At 48.8% G+C, this 21,079-nt stretch overlaps 1 protein-coding gene across 4 annotated transcripts in view; it reads left to right on the forward strand.

Annotated features, from left to right (window-relative positions):
• Positions 1-21,079, forward strand: part of GGT1 (gamma-glutamyltransferase 1) — a 417,662-nt gene that overhangs the window by 70,222 nt on the left and 326,361 nt on the right. For 3 of the 4 annotated variants that reach the window (XM_069619871.1, XM_069619872.1, XM_069619873.1), the window contains exon 1: positions 4,196-4,388. The exons of the other annotated variant lie outside the window; for it this stretch is intronic. The gene's annotated coding sequence lies outside the window, so the exon portion shown is untranslated. Of the gene's footprint in view, positions 1-4,195; positions 4,389-21,079 lie in introns of those variants that run through there. 4 annotated transcript variants of the gene reach the window in all.

The following is a 21,079-nucleotide window of genomic DNA, read 5'->3' on the forward strand; positions in this document are numbered from 1 at the left end:
TCCTGCATCTGGACTTCAGCCACGCCTGTCAGCATCCTGGGTCGCCTGCAAAGGGAGATAAGAGAGAATTGGCGAGAAAGAAAACCTTACCTGCTAAAGCTGCATCACGGGGACATCACATCGACGATCCTGAAAGGGAAGACATCATTTTAAATGCATTTCGCTTCGATCGCTGCAGCGCTACATTTCAACCACCTTTCCTGGGCGCCTCCATCTTCAGCAGCGATCATCCGGATCCGCAGCCACTTCCCAGAGCCTAGAGAGAAAAGACAAGAAAACAAGGTGAGAGAAGGAAGGGAAATAGGAAAAGCTCACTTTCCTTCTAAGACTTACCTGTTGGGTCATTCCCATTTCATTTCGGGTCCTGCCGCTTCCTGGCATTCCGGACCCCGGCCCCAATGGGGAAAAAAGACAAAGACATTGAATGAGCGAATGCAAAGACATTACCTGAACGCTCATCCAGAACTTACACTTCGGGTCGGCGCCATATCTCCGGCATTCCGAACCCCGGCCCCTAAGGGGAAAAAGACATAAGCATTAGCGCTTGCTGCAATAAGACAATGAACATTATTATTAAGCTTGAACTTTTGAACTTGCAACAGAACTCTTACAGCGCCTCACCTGAATAGTCAAGCTTATTTTGAACTCCCATCAAACCTCAATCCAGTGAAGTAACTGGGTTTCAACGCGCCCCTGCATCAGAAGCAGGCTGGAGAACTCATCCTTCCAGACCCTAAGGTGAGACTTCACGGGGAATCGTGGAAGGGTATCGAGGAGGGTTGGAAGGGAGTGGGAGGCTTGAGCATTATTCCGTCAGTAGGTAATACTCCCTTTTCACGCACAGGGGAATATTCCTGCGAGCCAGAAAAGCCAGAGTAGAGGGGCCCTTCCTGTCCATCATCAGAGTCCTGCGCTTCACCATTGAAGAAGCATCAGCACTCGAAGCCAGACCTGCGCCTCCGTGGGAATCAGGTGAGCGTGACACTGATCTGCAGAGAGTTGAAGCCAGAAGACTGAAGGGCACTAGCAGAGAGTTATTTAGGCCGAGACAGTTGGATGTAGCTGGGTCCCAGGCCCCAGAAACCCTTGTGGATGATGTAGAGGGTCTTGAACTTGATTCTTGCAACAAATGGGAGCCAGTGGAGAGATTTTAGGGCTGGAGAGATGCGGTCTCTGGGCTTGAGGCCAAGGATAAGTCTCGCTGTCCTATTCTGGATTAGTTGAAGGGGGTGAAGGGAGGGAAAAGGAAGGTTGAGGAAGAGGCTGTTGCAGTAGTCCAGCCTAGAGGACCAGAGCTTGGGAGACATTGAGTTTCTGGGGGAATGTGAGGAAAGGGAGAATGCCTCTGAGGAGGTGCAGCTGATAGTGGAACTTCTTGGCAAGGTCTGAGATGTGAGGAGAGAAGGAGAGAGGAGTCAAAGATGACACCAAGGTGTTTTGCCTCACAAGAGGGTGAGGGTAGGGCACCCATGGAGGGTGGCCAGAGAGAAGCAGGGTGCTGGGGTCCCGATGAGAAGGATTTCAGTCTTACTGGCATTAAGGCAGAGAGCGTTGGCAGCCCACCATGCCTGAAAAGCAGTCAAACAGTCAGGTATGAGAGAGGAGGAAAAAGAGGAAGTAGAGGTAAGCTTGAAGGAGAGCTGCGTGTTCTCCGCATAACACTGTAAGTGAGGAGAGTAGGCGGATATCAGGTGGGCCACAGAGTGATATAGACGTTGGAGCGGCACGGGGCGAGGATAGAGACTTCATGGACGCCTTAGGTGGAAAGTGTGATGGAGGAGAGACAAGGGCCCAGTTGAACCTGGGAAGGTGGGTCAGTATCGTGAAGCCAGGTCTCGGTTACTGCTAACATATCTGGTTTGGGCATGGTGAGATGGTCCGCAACCTCAAGATCATGTTGGACCAATGAGCGTCTGCTCAGTAATGAAGTCCTTATTGTTCATCCAATGTACGCGCACATACAGCAGGTATTACGCGCACATACAGCAGGTATCGGACATTCTATGCTCTGTGTATCCTTTTGAAGTGCAGAACTTTGCATAGAGAGAATACACACAACATGTAACGATCCCCGTCCGGAAAAGCTACATCAACTCTGTGTTCAGGATAGTCACAAACACATTAAATGCAGTGAATCTACATTGGGAGCTGTTGTCATGGAGACATTTATCCCCAAAACCAGGTTAGGGGGAACGTATGAGAATGAAATCACCAAGGCCAGATGTCTGCTTGATGGGGCAAAGGTTGACCCTATAACTCACAGATTCTCTAATTTGGACGCTGCTTGACTGACCTTTAGGAAAGCTGGGAGCTCTGATAGGCGACGCCCTTCCCCTGTCCCACCAGCTAGTCTGAGGCTCCAGCCTGAAGTATGGCAAACTCTGCCCCAGCGTTACCAACCATTGGACACTCCAGCTCCATATGTAGCAGTCTTTTAGAGACACTGACCTGCCATGTGACAAACTCTGCCACTGCTCTACTGGCATGGCATGAGAACGGCCTTTAGACACACCAGACTCTCATGGCATGTTAAGACTTTTTTTATACTGTGCGAATCCCAAGTGTAGTAGTAATAACAGAGCTGAGGCTTGTCCAGAGAATGGTGCAGTGTCGCTCTGGCATGGGTGTCTAGTGACAGGCTCTGTCCCAGCCCCGCCAGTCTTTCTGAGTTAATGGCATGCTTAGTGACAGACTCTGTCCCAAGTCCGCCAGTATTTCTGAGATAATTACATGCATAGTGACAGACTCTGTCCCAGGCCAGCCAGTCTTTCTGAGATAGTGGCATGGTTAGTGACAGACTCTGCCCCAGCCCCGCCAGTCTTTCTTATATATTGGCATGCTTAGTGACAGACTCTGTTCCAGCCCTGTCCGTCTTTCTGAGATATTGGCATGCTTAGTGACAGACTCTGTCCCAGGCCTGCCAGTCTTTCTTTGATATTGGCATGCTTTGCGACAGACTTTGTCCCAGGTCCACCCGTCTTTCTGAGATATTGGCATGCTTAGTGACAGACTCTGTCCCAGGCCCACCAGTCTTTCCGAGACACCGGAATGACGTGTGACTACTCAGCTCTACCTAACACGTGACAGACTCTGTCCCAGCCCCGCCAGTCTTTCTGAGATATTGGCATGCTTAGTGACAGACTCTGGCCCAGCCCAGCACGTCTTTCTGAGATATTGGCATGCTTAGTGACAGACTCTGTCCCAGTCCCACTAGTCTTTCCGAGACACTGGCCTGACTTATGACAACTCAGCTCTACCTAACACGTGACAGACACTGGGACTCATTACACGGATGGAGGAGAACCATGGCGCTTTTAGCGCCATGGTTCATGCCTGTAAAATACCGGCACCGCCTTGGCAAAGGGGAATTACCGCCCCATTCCAAGGTTGGCGGGGCGGTAATTCCCCCTTCCACCATTGCCCTTCCCCATTTCTGCCCCATAGGGAATAATGGGGAAGGCGCTAATTACGGTACCCCAAATCGCGGTACCGTACTTAGCTCCCTGGGTCCCTTGGCGGGTTGGTTTTTAACACCTGCAAAAAGCAGGCGTTAAATCCCCCAACCCGCAAAGGGACCTCGTAGTAAGGCGGTAAGGATTTACCTGTACCGGTAAATCCTTACCGCCATCCGTGGTCCCAGCCCTACCAGCGGCACAGGTCTGACGCTCCTCGTCCTGCCGCACTTCATACGTTCTCTAAATGTAAAACATGAAGCCGCCAAAGTGAAAAGTCACTGTTGACATATTTCAGTAAATGTTCACATGATGGAGAGGTAAATGATATATGTGTCGTCAAGATACTTAAAGTTTATACATTTAGAGACCCGTGCGTCACCGGTACCAGCAAACTTGACTGTTAGAACGAGCTAATGAAGGCGGGTTTACTAGATACGTCATGCGAGGTTAAAAGTCACCCCAAGGTCATGTATCGGTCTACAAGCGTTAATCCCCGGGGCCGTTCTCTCGCGTGCTTTTCCGAATGTCATTTAAAGCTCGCCCCCAGGTGTGTTTTATCTGTAAATCCACTGTTCCATAGATACACGTGAGGCAGGGATTGTGTGCGCCGGTACTTCCGCCTGCTGGCTGGGCACTTGAGTGCAGAAGATTACCTGGGAATTGTGCTCACCTAGTGACTTTTTTCGGCCACTCCCCCTCCCTGGCAAACATGTCACCCCTTCTGAAGAGGGGGTTTAAATAACTCCGAGTAGGGACAGGCAGCAGGATGTGGGCTGGTGCTCCTCCCTCCCGCGGAGACTGAGCTGTAGTGAACGGGCAGCGCTGCACTGGTGACCGAGAAGCCCGGCGCCACTGACCGAACGGGGCTGCGCAAGTGACCCTGGGCTTATAGCTGACCCCCACCGCCCGTAGACCACCACCACTCCATCTCAGGTAGGTTAAGCAGGGAGGCTGCAAGGGCGGTCTCTTGAGAGGATAGCTCAGTGGGTTCAAGCATGCACTGCAGAAATCAATCGATCACCTTAATAGCTCGCCCCCTACCGGCTACGCCAGTTTAGTTGGATAAACATCCTCTGCACACTGGTCGTCATTTATGTGCTGGTTGTTAAAGCTCAGCGAGTTAAGCTCTTTCCGTTGAGATATATATAGTAAGTTTCAACAAGTTTGATTAGGAAACTGTAAATGTGTTGGCCCTGGGTTTTAATATGCTGGTATGTTGCGATGCGTTTGTATCCAATGACTCCGTCGAATAAAGGTCTTACAGCAGTAAGCATTGTATATTATATATACTGCCTTTGGTAAAGCGTTTTTCTTGTAAAAGTGCCTTACAAATTAAATGCGTGTGTTATTCTGACCTGGCCGACACCGTATCGTGCTCTTCATTGGTGTTTTTAGCGCAGCGCGTTATTAATGCTAACTTTTATTGTTGCTATTGCCGGAGGATAGCTCAGCAGCAACGTGCTTGCCTCGGAAGCAAGACGACGCGAAGCAACACAGGTTCGATCCCCGGGTCCGCGCTTAGAGCATTATGAATACGCAAATAAGACAATAAAAATAAATTACGCAGTTAACCAGCGCCTCGATGCCCACGGAAAAATGCAAAATAAATATAATAGGTGCAAAATAAATAAAGCACTCCAAGTGTAGCAAAGGGGGTCACGCCTGAGGGGTTCATTCGGTACAGATTAACCACGTCCAAGTGTTCCTATAAATGCCAGCATGTTGGGGACGCGGGAGGGGGTGTTAGTACAGTCCTCGTTTCCACTTTGCATTCTGGAACTTGTGGTTCTGGATTTATACTGGTGAAATCCGGGACTGCAAGTCCCAGAAGGCAAAGTCAGGGTTGGACACCCATTCGAATAGAATGGGGCATGTTTCGCCTATATGCGTTCCCTGTCGGATAGCTCAGTGAGTAAAGCTCGTCCTGATCTGTGTTCATTTCACAAGCGGCCGTTTCGAACCCTGACTTAGCATTTCGTGATCATATTAAGTATAGTTTTGTATTGTTTTTTTATTTTGTGTTTATTGGTTAAATGAAACCTTTTACACATTCCAAAATTTGATAAAATCAACAGTTTAAAACACATTTCACAAGATGACATATATTATCTAAATAACTACAATAGAGGACGTCAAAGCCAAAACTGCTAACAAATTCACTCTCCTAGTTTCTTAATAATTTCTTTCCACAACTAGTACACAGTAAAGTTCATGACCGGGTTCTCTGCCATACAAATATAAGACCAGCACTGATTAGTGTGAATACAATCCGGAGTTTGCACCCGTGTACCATAGGCCCTTTCATAAAGGGATCAGCTGATTGCAATTGGTAAATAAGTTGCCTCAGGGCTTCAACTTCTATGTTACACGATCTACACAAATAGTCCTCGTTGGATTGTTGTGAATTGTGTTGCAAATTTACAGCTCGACAACACGGAGGCCTTCAGTGGTACACACCCACCACTATTGGTGTGCCCTAGAGGGGAGGGCACGAATCTGGGAGCGCCGTTCCCTGTGTTGGGGGGGAAGGGTGAGCTGTCCTGGGAGTTCAGGGTGAGTGGTTAGGCCTGTGGAAAGGGCCCAGCATGCTGGAGCGTTGGAGGCTGGGCTGCCATACAGCTGTGCCATCTTTTCCGGGCGAGAGAGGAGATCTGGGTTCACTCCCATTCCATCGTGGGTCTCTCTGCTGAGGCTTCCAATAGTAGAGGAATGCATGCTGGAGACGGTGTGAAATTGCATTCAATGAGAGGAAAGACGGGGCATGAAGGAAGGGGCAGTTCCCATTGCGCTTCGGCACTTTTCTGGCGAAGGCACGTTTTTGGCGGCCGGGCAACTGGGGCACAGGAGTTCGAATCCAGGCATTCTCGCTTGCCCAAACTGCGCGATCCTGAGTAAAACACTTTATCTGCCAGAGCCTTCCTTTTCTGTGAAGATTGTGAGCGCCTAGAAACGGACCGCCCGCATCAAGAGCGCGTACAGAAAACAGGGAACAGCACTACAGTCCAGTCCTTAAGAGCGCAATCCACTCCCCCCTTTAAGAACAGTTCCACAAAGTAACCTGAATACGGTGGCTCTCATTGGTAATTAATCTGAAACCTTGTTGTGATTTCTGCTTCAAAGAACCGGAAGTGCATCCAAGTAAGATGACAATAAAGCAACTTCTGGGGTTGTACTTCCATTTATGGGCACTGTAGGTCCTAATATGTCCCCCTTTCAGTGTTGATCTGTGCCATGAGCTTCTTGGAACCAAGCAAACCCTTCACGGTACCCTTTACACTTCTCCGGGCCACCCCCGGACCTCCTCTGGGCACCCCTGGATGAGCTGCGATTCACAGTACAAGCCTCGGCCGCCCCAACCTTTAGCCTCCTGGTCTTTAGACCTGGGATACTGTGCGCAACCCCACATCTCAAGCGGCCCCCACACTTCAAGGGTTCACCCGAGTATATCTCCAGCCCATCGCGCTCTGAAACACTTGTGTATGAGCGCGATAGAAATAAAATATCAATAATAACATCACGCCGCCGCTCACTGTTCAGTTCCACCTTAACAGAGTGCACCCACCGATCTAGATAATTCACCATTCTCACGCTATCTCCTCACCATCACCACTCCCCCGACCCAGCTCCCACAAGTGTGAGATGAAACAAACCTTTCCCCATCTTCCTGATCTAGGGAATTGGGGTATCTGCTCCTCCTATTGCCACCTTTCCCTTTTCACCCCTGCAGACCCGGCTCTAGTCACCCAAAACCTGTGCGCAATACGAACCATCACTTCCACAAGCCTCTGCACGGGGAGGGCGTGCACTCTAAATCACTCCTACCTCACTTTAGAGAGGAGTGAACAGGCTAGTTCCTGCACAGGAACTCCCAGAATCATCCCATGCCACTATAACCATCCTCATGAAGCTCCTAGCCGGCCAGTGGAAGCTTCTGGGAGCAACGTCCCAGAACATTGCTCCCAGACGAGCCACACTTGCTCAAGAATGCCCATGCTTCCACCCAGGCCTCCTGCCTAGTGCCCGGGTAGTGCATGGCCGAGGGAGTGCCTAGAAAAGTATGTACTCTCCTGTCTTCTCTACATCGCTTGAGCACACCTGTCCCGACACCGATATTAACAGTGACACTCGCGCCAACTGCCAGGCGACTGTGACGGTTTAGGTCGATGTTTTTACCGCGAACAAATGGTCGTAATGACCAAAAGTTCTGGTTCGAACACCAAAAGTTCGTACCTTTGGTGGTAGCATTGCAGGTAAGTATAATGAAAAAAAAACTGTGGGGTGTCCCCCGCAACACCCCGCTCACTATACTGTGTGGTATAGCGAGCGGGGTGTTGCGGGGTACACCCCCGCAGCGCACACATAATAAATAAATAAATAATAAAAAAAATTTTAAAACTGGCTGCGGGGGTGTCCGGGGGTAGTGAGCGGGAATTGTGGGTGACACTCCCCGCTGCCCCCGTAGTACGTGTGTTCGCATGAGAAAGGTGCAAACTTTTGGTAGTTCGCACCTTTCTCATGCGAACGTTCCGACCGCGGCCAAATCAGCCGCGGTCGGATCACTCCGATTCGTCTGTGACAGCCAAAGTCACACTTGCATCAAACTCCAAGGTAGGGCCTTGCAACCCTTGTCTTTCCAGATGTGTTGGCCTATAACTTGGAGCAGCTCTAGCCAGTATGATCAATGGGAAGGAATCGTGGAAGTAGTAGTCCAAAACATCTGGGGAGCCTAATCGTTTCTTCTAGGAGCACCAAGGCAAAGTTGAATTTTGATTGTTCCACACACACACACCCCTTACAAGATCTGTCAGAACCCCAGGAACCCTTGCAGTGTCTCTCTGCATCCCTCTTATTTGCCCTATAATGGACAATGTGCCCTCAGTGTGATGGTAATATTCCCGCAGGACACACAAGATAAGAAGGTATTCGTCCAAATATCCATCTCGTCAGCTAGCTAGGTCACTCCTCCCACTCTGCTTCTAACCATTAGAAACAAGGACAGCTCTCCTCCTTTAAGATATGTTTGCTTTTTCCTCTGGTTGCTCTACTTCAGCAATGGCTGGGGTGGCTCTAGCAAACGCACATTTGACAACATAACTCGCACACACAAAGCGAGTGAGGCAGAGAGATACACATACAGTGTCAGAGAGAAAGGAATAGTGAGAGAGAAACAGAGGAGGGAAAGAGTGAGAGCTAGATTGCCATATCTTTCAGGCTCCCGCTTTTATGGTATTAATTTTTTCGTTTCCATCTGGATTTATCCATTTCTATTTTTTTGGTAATTTTATCTGTGTACATCTAGATTTATATTTGTACTTTTGTGCATTCATTCAAATTAAAAATGTTGCCCTTTGATGCCTATAATCCTGGTGGTAGCCTTCACGGACGACCTTGCCAACCTCCTCCTTATATAGATCGAACACCCCCAACAGGACTGCGACTCTCTAATGGAAGAACTCAACACCACCCTCTCAGCCTCCATCGACCGACACGCCTCGGAAACAACGCACCTGCAAACCAAAACCATCATTACCCTGGTATATGCAAGAACGCAACCTCAGCAAAAGAGTCATCGGGAAACGAGAGAAAACCTGCACCGCTACAGGACATCAGCAGACCTGGCACTCCTCAAGGAACTCTGAGCAACCGGCCGACCAACTAATCAACACAACCAAGGCCTGCTACTATCAAAATATCATAGCAGAAGCCGACAACAAAAGCAGAGCCCTCTTCAAAGTGGTCCAGCACCCAACCCTGCCATACCACACTCCATCGAAAAACCCACCTCCATCAACACCAAAATCAACTTGCTAGCACATCACCAGCTCGGCATCCACAGACCCACCTCACGTCCCTCCTCGCAAAATCTCCATATCCTGGACAATATTCAAGACACTCTCGGCAGAGACATGGTAGAAACCCTGGCTATCCTCAAAGCCACATCATATATCAGACGACACCCTCCCAGCATCCGTCCTCAAGAAACCTCACTGCAGAAGCACTCCTTCCCTACCTGGAGATCATCAACAGCTCCGTAACTCAAGGCACATTCCCATTGACCCTAAAAACAGACAAAACCTCCCTCTACTAATGAAACCCACTCTGGATCCTGACAACTTGGGGAACTATCGCCCTATCACACATCTTCCTTTCCTAGGCAAGATCATCGAGAAAGTGGTAGCTGCACAACTGCAGCAACACATAGACACCAACAATCTCCTCCAAACCTACCAATATGGGTTCAGACAACAGCAGAGACAGCAACCATACAAGTAGTCGATGATGCCCTCAACATCCTTCACAACGGCCACCCCTAGCAGCCACCAAGCTTCATGGTTCGACTCGACCTCTCGACCGCTTTCGACACAGTAGACCACCAGGCACATATGGACACCCTACATCAGTGCATGGCGAACAGCGACCTTGTCCTACGCTGGTTCAAGTCCTACCTCGCCAACCGTCAGCAGTTTGTTCTGATGGACTCCTCTAGATTGCCAATGCTATCCGTCACCTATGGAGTCCCGTAGGGTTCCATCCTCCCCTGAGTGATTGTCAATCTATACATGGAGCTGCTGGGAGCCCTCCTAGCCACACAGAACAACCATATCTAACAATATGCCGATGACACACAGCTATACCTCAAGATCAACTCCATCAAGGACATCCATAGGCTCAAAACCTGCCTCTCACTTATCCAGTGCTGGATGTCCAGTGCATTTGAAGCTCAACCCCTCCAAGACCGAATTCCTACTCCTCACCAAAAAGACCGAACACCCAGACATACATACCTGGCTATCAACCATGAACTCTGAGGGCTTCCAACCCGAGATCACCTCCTGCACCAAGTCTCTCAGGTTTCACATGACAAACACCTCTCCTACAAGACACACATAGCTATGAAAACTCAGACCGCTTGGTATCAGCTATCGCTCCTGCGGAAAGTCAAGCCCTTCCTCCCTCCAGACAGCTTGGGTGATGGGGGCAATGCACCCCTCAAAGGCCTCTTGTCACCCTCCCTTGTGCCCCCGAGAAGTGTCCTACACGTGGCTGCACGCCTCATCAAGGGTCTACAAAGGTACAACCACATCACCCCGGCTCTCATCGACCTTCACTGGATCCCACTGCACACACAAATCAGCTTTGAGTCTATAAGGCAGTCGTTCTCAAGTCACTCAGCTACCTCGCATCTCTAACGGACAGCTCAGCACCAGAAGCCATGACACGTGCAGACTTGAAATCCGCAGCTGCAAAAAGGATAGGACCAGAAAACAAGCCCTCTCTGCCTACGCCCCAAGACTATGGAGCATCCTCGCCTTCAGCATTAGACTCGCCCCCACCCTCCTAAAATTCAGGAAAGAACTCAAGACCCACCTCTTCAAGGAGTCTCTTTTTCTTAACACGGAGGTCATCACATTGCCCCCCTGCGCCACCTGACTTGCTAGATGCTGGCCGTCTCTCTCTTCCGCACCACCCTGTTCAGCTGCACCCCTCCTCTGTGCCCCTCTGTATGATATGATTGGTTATTTATAACGCGCTTAATACCCAGAGGTTTCTAAGCGCAGAACCGGGGATCGAACTTGTGCTGCTCCGTGTCATCTTGCTTCCAAGGTGAGCACGTTGTCCCTGAGCTTTCCTACCTCTGAAAAGCTCTCCATTGCTTCTCGAAGCTCGGTTCCTGCACAATAAATCTCCATCTTAATAAAATAATTGGAAGCTCGGAAAGCCAGGTTCTTGCACTTCAATCCAAGATCCATTTTCACATTAAAAACAAATGGCTACTCATTCTGCTGATATCTTAAACCCCACTGTAGCCTTTAAACCACTTAAAGGGAAATGCATCACTTTCTTTGGCCTCTCCATTGTGTTACTTTGCACAGCCATTGGCTGGCAGGCCTATACTGACTCCCTGAAATGCTAATCCAGACACAGGAATTTCCCCTTTTAATAAAGTACTACTGAGGGGAAACGGTGATTTCTGGGGAGCCCTGCACATGATAAAAAGGGCACAGCTACTGCTGTGTGATTGCCATGCTGCCAAATAACAGATGCACATTTCAGAGTAGGAGTTATTTTTATGTAGAGAAATATGAACATGTATTTTCAAGCATAGTTACGCAAAGACTTTTTGTGTTGTTTACTGACGTACTAAAATTAAAAGAAGACACAATAGAAATAATACATTTGAAACAATCCAAGATTTTGGTCGCAGAAGAATGCCATGACTGCTCTGGGATGAACCAACAATGTAATTAAGATCAGGTGATTTCCCCCCCCCCCTACTTTAGCACAGTCTCCCTGGGGATAACGATACCAAACTCGGGGTCCTGCTAACATTTGAATACAGACTTACAGGCCATTCCTGGACACATGGATCTTTGTTTTCCCCAAGTATGTAGAATCGTATATTCTACATCTGTGAGCAAGAGTAAAGCTGGAGACTATGGGCCTCATCATGAGTTGTGCCGGGATACCGCCCAACGCAATTAGCATTACTGCAACTTGGTCCAGCACAATTTGCACTGAATACCGAGTTGTGGGGTTTGGGGGATGGTAAGTCCCCCTTCTGGGCCCAATGGGGATGGGTGGCTCAATTACCGCTGGCGGCAATAGTGTCGAAAAGGCCCATACTGCCGGCACATTCACCTCCAGCTCAGAACTGGAAGTTAATTCGTCTAGGTAGGGCCATACACGGGACTGGGCGGAGTAGTAAATGCGGTATTACCCCTGTATTTTACCACTCCGCCCAACTCCTGATGAGGCCCTGTGTACTGTCTATGTGGGTGCATGCAGTGAGCAGTCACACAAAACGTCACACAAAACGAGCAGACTGTTGACCCCTGCAGGCCATATCTGAATACACTTGCATGCATCACTCACAGACCTTCTCCCACTGAAAGGCAGGTGTGGTCATTATTCGGCCATCAGTAGGTGGGCCTGGCATCAAATGTCGCTTGCATTCATTGTGTTCTGTCTTTTATAACATAACACTGTGTTATGCATGCTATCACCAGTTAAGCGCTCTCCTCTGAGCTAGCACTCTTTTGTATAGGTAACCTTACTAGATGCCCCCCTTGCAGCAGCTCTGGAATGACGGCGTCTGTCAGCTCGCTCCATTCCTTTCTGGGAGTTGTAGTCTTACATCACTTTAATTGAATAAAATGGGATAAAGTAAAAGCAAAGCCCAGGACTGGAGTAAGTTGTCCCAGTAACATGCAGCCATAGGATAAGCGTACCTGTAGGACAACACCTACAAAGTTCTGGTTCTAAAATGTCTTAAAGGTGTTTCGAAAGCTATGTTCCTACTCGAATTTATAAGGGTGTTTTACAGATGGCTTCCCTAAAAAAAGAAGGGCTCTGATCTTCTGAAGATGAACTTAAGTGTACTTATGTGGGAATCGAGCTTGCGAGAATTCCATCACCACCAAAGATTTCTTCGCAACTCAAGTCCTGATGAAGGCCAGCTTGTTTGTTGCAGGTGAAGCAGATGATGCTCGTTTGAGTCAAAAAAAAATTGATTTCTTTAGATACTAGAGCAGATTATGTTATGCACCATGATTTTAAGTACATTTAAATAATTCATGTTCATCACAGTGCCCTGGAGTACCACCATAACCCATTTTTCTTGTTTGCAAGTATGTCGACATGTTTCGGCCGGAGTTAAGTAGCCGGTCTTCATCAGGGCTGAAGCGAAAGTGAAATCTAGAGGGCAGGAGATCCCCAAGAGCTGAATCATCACAGGAGCATGCTCACATTAGTGCCATTATGCATTTTTGTTGCTGTATGCTTCTATTTTCTATAACTTTCTATCCTTATTCTGGAGACTTGTACTACTAAGCACATTTTTTCTCTGCCCGTCAAACTCGTGTGTTTTTAGTATTCTATGGCTAGAAATGTTGTTTGCCTGTTTTTCCAGGCATGCTCTAAGCAGGACAATTCTTTCAGACAAAATCTGTGTGCTGCTGGCTTGTTTCAGCTCCAAGAACGATCACCGAAAGCAAATTGTTTGGTTTCAGGGATCAAACAGGATATTATGTTTGGTCACTACTGACAAAATATGCCAGATATTGAGACACAGTGTGGACTTAAGAACATTAAGGAGAGATCATGACATTGTGGCTCTTCTGAAAGTCTACGGGAGAGATCCTGACAGTGTGCACCCCTGGAAGTCTGACGGAGAGATCCTGACAGTGTGCGCCTCTGAAAGTTTAAGGGAGCGATACTAACAGTGTGGCGCTATTGAAAGTCTCCGGGAGAGATCCTGACAGTCTGCTCCCTCTGAAAGTCTATGGGAAAGGCCCTGACAGTCTATGCCCCTGGACGTCTAAGGGAGACATCCTGACAGTGTGACGCCTCTGAAAGTCTAAGGGAGTGATACTAACACTGTGGCTCCTCTGAAAGTCTGAGGAAGAGGTCCTGACCGTGTGGCGCACCTGAAAGTCTATGGGAAAGGCCCTGACAGTGTGTCGCCCATGGAACTCTAAGGGAGAGACCCTGACAGTGTGGCACCTCCTGAAAGTCTACGGGAACGATCCTGACCATGTGACGCCTCTGAAAGTCTACGGGAGAGATCCTGACAGTGTGGCACCTCCTGAAAGTCTACGGGAGAGATCCTGACAGTGTGGCACCTCCTGAAAGTCTACGGGAGAGATCCTGACAGTGTGGCACTTCTGAAAGTCTACGGGAGAGATCCTGACAGTGGGGCACCTCTGAAAGTCTACGGGAGAGATCCTGACAGTGTGGCACCTCCTGAAAGTCTACGGGAGAGATCCTGACAGTGTGGCACTTCTGAAAGTCTACGGGAGAGATCTGACAGTGGGGCACCTCTGAAAGTCTACGGGAGAGATCCTGACAGTGTGGCACCTCCTGAAAGTCTACGGGAGAGATCCTGACAGTGTGGCACTTCTGAAAGTCTACGGGAGAGATCCTGACAGTGTGGCACCTCCTGAAAGTCTACGGGAGAGATCCTGACAGTGTGGCACTTCTGAAAGTCTACGGGAGAGATCCTGACAGTGGGGCACCTCTGAAAGTCTACGGGAGAGATCCTGACAGTGTGGCACCTCCTGAAAGTCTACGGGAGAGATCCTGACAGTGTGGCACCTCCTGAAAGTCTACGGGAGAGATCCTGACAGTGTGGCACCTCCTGAAAGTCTACGGGAGAGATCCTGACAGTGTGGCACTTCTGAAAGTCTACGGGAGAGATCCTGACAGTGGGGCACCTCTGAAAGTCTACGGGAGAGATCCTGACAGTGTGGCACCTCCTGAAAGTCTACGGGAGAGATCCTGACAGTGTGGCACCTCCTGAAAGTCTACGGGAGAGATCCTGACAGTGTGGCACTTCTGAAAGTCTGAGGGGGAGGTCCTGAGAGTGTGACGCCTCTGAAAGTCTAGGGGAGCGATACGAACAGTGTGGTGCCGTTGAAAGTCTACGGGAGAGATCCTGACAGTGGGGCACCTCTGAAAGTCTACGGGAGAGATCCTGACAGTGTGGCACCTCCTGAAAGTCTACGGGAGAGATCCTGACAGTGTGGCACTTCTGAAAGTCTACGGGAGAGATCCTGACAGTGGGGCACCTCTGAAAGTCTACGGGAGAGATCCTGACAGTGTGGCACCTCCTGAAAGTCTACGGGAGAGATCCTGACAGTGTGGCACCTCCTGAAAGTCTACGGGAGAGATCCTGACAGTGTGGCACCTCCTGAAAGTCTACGGGAGAGATCCTGACAGTGTGGCACCTCCTGAAAGTCTACGGGAGAGATCCTGACAGTGTGGCACTTCTGAAAGTCTACGGGAGAGATCCTGACAGTGGGGCACCTCTGAAAGTCTACGGGAGAGATCCTGACAGTGTGGCACCTCCTGAAAGTCTACGGGAGAGATCCTGACAGTGTGGCACCTCCTGAAAGTCTACGGGAGAGATCCTGACAGTGTGGCACTTCTGAAAGTCTGAGGGGGAGGTCCTGAGAGTGTGACGCCTCTGAAAGTCTAGGGGAGCGATACGAACAGTGTGGTGCCGTTGAAAGTCTACGGGAGAGATCCTGACCGTGTGGCGGCTCTGAAAGTCTACACGAGCGATCCTGACAGTGTGGCACCTCTACGGGAGAGATCCTGACAGTGTGGCACCTCTACGGGAGAGATCCTGACAGTATGGCACCTCTACGGGAGAGATCCTGACAGTGTGGCACCTCTACGGGAGAGATCCTGACAGTGTGGCGGCTCTGAAAGTCTACGGGAGAGATCCTGACAGTGTGGCACCTCTACGGGAGAGATCCTGACAGTGTGGCGGCTCTGAAAGCCTGGGCTGGGCTGAGAGTTGAACTTGCCTGCGCGGGGAATGGCAGACCACTCAACAGGCCGAAGAGTTTAAAGGGCTGGGCTAGAGTGAGTCATCTGTCAAACATCCGACATTCTAGTGACTCTCGCACAGTCCCTCAGGTCATTCGTCGACTAAGGGGATTATCTTTGAGGCTGCGGTGTGCAGGAGGAAGTTACAATGAAGGTATTCATTAACCTGGGTTTACTAGGAGAGCTTCATTAAGTGTATGTTGATCCTTGCTGAGTGACTGTGTGATCACGTGGTTTTGAACCAGTGTGACCCTATACGAACTTGCTGTTAGGGCAAGCTTTCTTTTCAGAGTTTGTCATTTTTGACATCCCATAAAGTTCACTGAGGAGGAAGGAAAGTGTTTGCAAATGGGGAAACTCCCCCTTTTGTGTGTATAGTTGATTGTTTGATGGTATTGTACTGTAGTGAGTTCACAGAAAGGGCACACACGTATGCCACGCCCTGGGAGATTCGCCTATGCATACTGTACCAGTCCCCTCTATAGAAGTTATTTCACGAAATGTACTGCACATACTATTCAAAGAGAAAAACCAGAATACTCCGGTTAAGCTACATATTTCCCCCAGAGCCCCTACCGCGGGCGGGGGCAAATATGCCCCTTTGAAGACATTGTGAAGTAGTGAGGGTCTATCTCAACCAGAGGACGTTTATTGGGCCAGTTCCTGTCTTTGGAATTGGCATCCTTCTTTCTAGTCTTAGCATCTCCATTCGGCATACATATGTGATCCTGAGCACCTCACGTTAGTTCCATGTGCATTTGACGATACGCCCCATGTAGTAATCTCCATGTAAATTGAGGCAGCCTCGTCCCTTAAGCTAGAGGTCTGCCCATTTGGGCTTGCCAGATATTTTGGGCTACATCTCTCATCAACCATAGCAAGCATAGTAAATGGAGAAGAATCATGGGAGTTGTAGTCCAAAGGTTGTGAGGGTTTAGGAGTAAGGGACCGACACAAGGGTGCCATGTTGATTGGCAAAGACTTTTATTAAAAACAAAAACGGGGATGGGCGGGGGGAACCCTAACTGACCCTATTTCTAAGGGGGGGTTGCTTGCTTCAACAAAGCTAGCCAAAGAAACTGTCAGTGCCAGAATGTCCAAAGTAAAGTGTGCCGTCCCATGTCCAAATCCTAACCCATCACTCACATTCCAATCTAAACATAAGGTGAAAAAGGAAATGTCTCTTGGCTGTCCGCCTGCAGCCCAGCTTTGCACTTAAAAAAAAACTTCCAATAAAGTGTTTTAAAGCAAGTAAGAGATCCACAAGTCTCGAGGGGTTGGCTCCCTTTCCCCAGAGTCTTTTCACTTTGTTCAAACTTGTCTTTTTGTCTTTAATGGTTCAGATAAGTTCTTATCTTTGCTTGGCAGACATGGCTCCCAGACCCTGTAACACAGGAAAATGACCTGGACACCGTTTCCAAGCCGCCTTGGGTCCTAGAACCCTCAGTGAGCAGACCCGGCTTCCAGGTACTTCACCCGAGGAAGAACACCCAGGCTCTTTTAAGAATCTTCTTTTCAATTGCTATGGGTCCCTGGCCAGTACCCCCCTTCTTGGTCCACTCTCCTGCCAAGTGGGGTATTCAACGTTCTTGTCTTCACAGTTCACTTTCGCTCACATCTTGGGTTTACTCTCCTGCCAAGGTCTCTGAGTGTCAGCGGTGCTTGCACTCTTTAGATTCCTCTTTATTGCGGTTCGGGGTCCCAGACCCCCTTCTTTTCTCACAGAATGTTGCTTGTCAACCCACAGCCTTGGTTTTCTCCCCTGCCAAGGTCTCCAAGTACCACTTGTTTGTGTAAAATTCGTTTCTCTCTTAATTGCTGCTTGGGCTCTTCCTTCCCAATGTGGGTCCCAGAGCCCCTTCACTTGGTTGTGTTCACAATTCTCCTTATCTGCTTTTTCTGCAGCCCACAGCCTAGGTTTACTCTCCAGCCAAGGCCTCCGAGTATCTCCTGAATATGCAAAGTTCATATTCGGTTCACTTTTCGTTTGGGATACATTGGAGAATCCTGTGGATTCCTCACTAAAACCCTGCCTAAAGTCTCCTTCCAGGTGGCCAGGGGAGGTCATATAATTCCCGATCCCATCCCTGGGGCTGGTGTACTGTGGGTGGATCACCTGGGTGGAGGCAGGGCTCAGGGTAGTGAGGGGATTCCGTGGGATGAGACACTGTATTTGTCCTCTGAATGGGATACTCTTACCACTATGCCAGAAGAGGCTACGGCTTATTGTCATTTTGATATCTCTCGAAATCCTGGTAAAACTGAGATGACATATCGTAAGGTTATAACCCCACAACATACTATATCAAAAGAACAAACCCTTTGTGTCCCTAACTGCCCTCCTCAATATCAAAGATACACTGCAAGACATGGCGGAAAATGTTGCCTTCTCTACACCTTATTCCTCTAGTAAGGTTGAAACCTACAATCCTGCTTTTAAAAATATTAAGGGAATTAAATCTGCCCTTAAAAATTCTACCAGAAGTAGAAAAAGCACATTTTTCTAAAGTGAACTTCATGTCCCAGAATCCCATAGGGACTGAGACGAAAAGGAGGATTGAAGAGGCATGTAGAAGCAGAGGACACAGCAATTAGGCCTGGGCATGTAGAAGCAGAGGACACAGCAATTAGGCCTAACAGCCTGTACCTGGGTCAGGCAATTAATAGTAAGGACCTGCAACTGAAATCAACCACCTCACATAAGAGGCATAAAAGTCTGCAGCAGGAGGGGGAAGATGGATGGAGCAGGATCTGGAAGGCTGGCAGTAGTCGCAAAGAAGAAGAGCACAAGACTGTCAGTTCATGTGGAAGTGTGATCACTTAAGGGACGCCAGGACACGAGGAAAGCAGAGATCACCTTGCAAGTTCTGAGAGAGTCCTGTGTTCACAAACCCTGCCTTGCCATGGCAGCACTGAGAGAGACTTGCTAAAGTTGAAGGTCTTCCCAGGTGATCCTAGTGGCTTTAATTGCAGAGCCGTGATCATCCTGCAAACTGAGGCCTGTGTAAAGAAGCAATCCGAGGGACGGAGGAGTGAAGGAGACTCCCAGTGACAAGGCCGGACCGGAACCTCCCATGCTGCAAAGGGGTGTGGGTCCCAAGTGTGCCTAAAGTGGTAGAAGAAAGAGAAGAAGTCGGCAAATGGAAGTAGCCCGCAACCGCAGTGTTGCTGGAGCCGGTGAGTGAAGCTCTGTGTTCAGGTTCACTCTGAAAACCTTGCATGTAACTGTTACCAGCTCTATATTAGCTCACGTAAGAGTGGGAGCGAGTAGAAGCAGTTTGTTGTTGTGAAGAGTCCTATTGACAATGGAAATGTATCACGCACACTTCTAATACAAGTCGGAGTGCTCGCGTATAAAGAAAAGCTTTTCATTTCCCATTGTTAAACTGTTTAACCTTACCAGAGTGGTCACGTGTCTCCAATTAGGAAGGGGAACGCTTTTCAAATCACTTGGAAACTTTAAAGCTGACTTTCACAAATTGTTACAAGACTTATTACATCAAAGAGAGGTTGTGTGTGAACAATTGTAGTTCCCGACCGGAGTCAGAGCGTAACTCTGTGTTTAATAAGTGGAATACAATTCCTTACAGTGCTTTAAAGTTAAAGATCTTCCTTAATGGGTGGTCGCGTGTGCCTAAATCTGATTTTCCTTTGAAGATTGAACCTTGTCCCATCAAGAATAAATATTGAGTAAATGTAGAAGTTATTAAACTGATGAGATGAACAAGCATTACCCAAGCCAAGAGGCGACCCCTTTCTATAGTGAAACCAGCCCTGTTGAAATCTACCCAACTGAATTCTGAGGTTGTTAAAGTTGTTAAAGGTCCAATGTTCTCTGATACAAGTGTGACATTATTATCCAAAACTGGCAGTGTGGCAGTACTGCTTCAGGGTAGCTACTGGAACCAAGAAGTTGGCAATGAAGCTGGAGAAGGGAGCTGAGTGCTTGTAAGAAGATTAAAGTCAACAATCTGTAATGGTGAGACTGTTGAAGATGAGAGAAAGGCAGCCTGGAAGCAAAGGCAGGTTATACTGGTGGCAGTAAGACAGACAGAAGAGGCAAAGAGGCTGCCCTTTTCGTACAGCAGAGGAAAGAAGAGTGCCTTGCCTACCTTTGTAGGTCAAAAAGTCTTGTCTTTAAAATGCCTAAAAAGTATTAAGTACAACGTTGAAGCAGAAATACCAGAACTGTGGTTGAGTATTGTACTGTCAGTGGATGTTGCATTAAAGGTGGTTGAAGTAGCGGCATACTGTGGAACAAAGGAGTCTGCTCTCACAGTAACAGTAGTAGAAGCGAGGTTGTCAAGAGGAAACCAACACCCTCAGAAGAAGTATCCTGGCAATTATACCAAAGACACTGCAGAGGTCATAAATACATAAGCTGGGTATCACTGATCAGGCTGTGGCCTGGCTGACTTCTTTCCTCCCTGACCAACCCTCCCAGGTCCAACTTGGGTCCTTCCTCTCCTTTATCACTCTCTCCACCTGTGGTGTTCCCCAGGGGTCTAACCTGTCTCCCTGGTTGTTCAACCAATACCTGGCACCTCTTGCCCACTGTATTGCTGCTCTCTGCTCCAACTTCCAGTGCTATGCGGATGAGACCCAGCTCGCTTTCAGGCTCCCCTCTGCCGCCTCTTCTCCTTCTCTCATCCCGGATTGTCTGTCTGCAATCCAAAAGAGAGGCGTGCCATCAATGATCTCTGATTGAATGGTAGCAAGATGGAGATCCTCCTCATCGGCATACCTGCAACCCTCTTTCCCTTTACTCTCTGGCTGGCCTCCTTTGGCCCTCTTCTTGCTCCCACCTGTGTGGCTAAGAACCTCAGGGTTATTTTAGACTCCACACTCTCCTTCTCTCCTCACATCTCCGATGTATCTAAGTCAAACAACCAACTGCACCTCCTCAGATATTCATCCTTTCCTCTCCTTTCCCCAGAAGCTCAATGTCTCCAGAGCTTTGGTTCTCTCTAGGCTGGACTATTGCAACAGCCTCTTTCTAAATCTGCCTGCCTCTACTCTATGCCCTCTGCAACTCACCTAAAACAGGACTGTGAGACTTGTCCTTGGCCTCAAGCCCAGGGATCATATCTCTCCAGCACTGAAATCTCTCCATTGGCTCCCAGTGGATGCAAGAATCAAGTTCAATACCCTTTGCATTGTCCACAAGGCCTTCTGGGGCCTTGGACCAAAACTTCTCCAGCTTTCTCTTCTGAAGTATCTTCCTACTCGAGCTCTTCGCTCCTCCACCTCTAACTCCTTGAGGGTCAGTCGCTTTTCCAAGCAACGAGCAG

The sequence above is a fragment of the Ambystoma mexicanum genome, chromosome 10 (assembly GCF_040938575.1).
Source record: "Ambystoma mexicanum isolate Mex_15411 chromosome 10, UKY_AmexF1_1, whole genome shotgun sequence".
NCBI classification, from domain to species: domain Eukaryota; kingdom Metazoa; phylum Chordata; class Amphibia; order Caudata; family Ambystomatidae; genus Ambystoma; species Ambystoma mexicanum.